This window comes from Homarus americanus, unplaced genomic scaffold (genome assembly GCF_018991925.1).
Source record: "Homarus americanus isolate GMGI-L3 unplaced genomic scaffold, GMGI_Hamer_2.0 scaffold25013, whole genome shotgun sequence".
Taxonomy (NCBI): domain Eukaryota; kingdom Metazoa; phylum Arthropoda; class Malacostraca; order Decapoda; family Nephropidae; genus Homarus; species Homarus americanus.
In genome coordinates, this window is record NW_024722158.1 from 9,524,220 (window position 1) to 9,525,551 (window position 1,332).

The following is a 1,332-nucleotide window of genomic DNA, read 5'->3' on the forward strand; positions in this document are numbered from 1 at the left end:
ACGATACTGAGTAAATCATATAAATAATAAATGAAGAAGGAAGAGAGAGAGAGAGAGAGAGGATGATAATGATAATAATAATAACAACCACCGACCAACAACAACAATAATAACAACCCCTTCACCAACTAATGATTTTCTTTTTCTTACAATAAACATATCAATCTTAGGCTAGTGACAAGAATGATCAAATACACTCATACGGAAAATGATCCGTGACTGTAAGAAAATTATATTGAGGGAATAAGAATTGAATCACATGAAATTGTAACAGATACAATGACGTGTGTGTGGGATAATGTCCAACCTATGTGCCAGACCATCAGGGAATATTTTACGGAATCTGGAATTCTTGTTGTCAGTTTATACACAGATGATAACAGCCACACAACAGTAACGGTGACGTAGATGATTGTATTTCGTCTTAATGACTTCCATCCTACGACATATAACGAATAATCTGTCCACTGCATCATCCTGTTCCGTGGTCCGCTTCCTCCGGTGCGTTGAGAGAATTTTGCTTAATTCGCACTGCACCAACTTTTACGTGACTCTTATTCATCTGGTAACTGTGAGGCCGCCAGTCTACAGCGAGAGATATCACGGAAATGACACAAGGATAACACTAGCTCGTGAATGGATTGGATTTTCAAAAGTAATATGGTATATCTGATTAGTATACGAGTATACCACACGCATACCCAAGACCACCGAGTGCGCGCGCACACACACACACACACACACACACACACACACACACACACACGCACACACACACACGCACACACACACACCACACGCGCGCACATACACACACACAGGTTCGCTCTGAAAGTTAGTATGGATGATGGTCACGAGCCTTGTTTTAACACCCTTTGATATGTTATTTTATAGGATTAGTCGCTTTAATTGGCACGACTGTCCAATCAAAACATTCTGATTTCGGAAAAAAATATAAAATAATCCTTGTGGCGGCTAAGCCTGGCAGCCAATTGTACCATACTGGCAGTTATGACAAGAATATATTGATAAAATAAATGTACCCCCCCTAAAAAAAAACAACAACAACAGAGAGTAACCAATGGAACGTGGGATTAGAACCAGTGTATGAGGTAGACGCTGTAGGTTTCATTTCAGAGAGGGAAGTATTGGTCACAAGGAACAATAAGATGCAATGGAAATTTATGTGTAAGTAGAGCTTAAGAGATGAGAGGACAGACGTTAACTTAGAGGAAAGATGTGCAGAGATGTTTACTGAAGAGATGTGTCTGGGAGGCTGTGCTAAGGGCAGTGTTGGAGAGACGGAGGATATACTCAGCGTAGTGTTAGAGA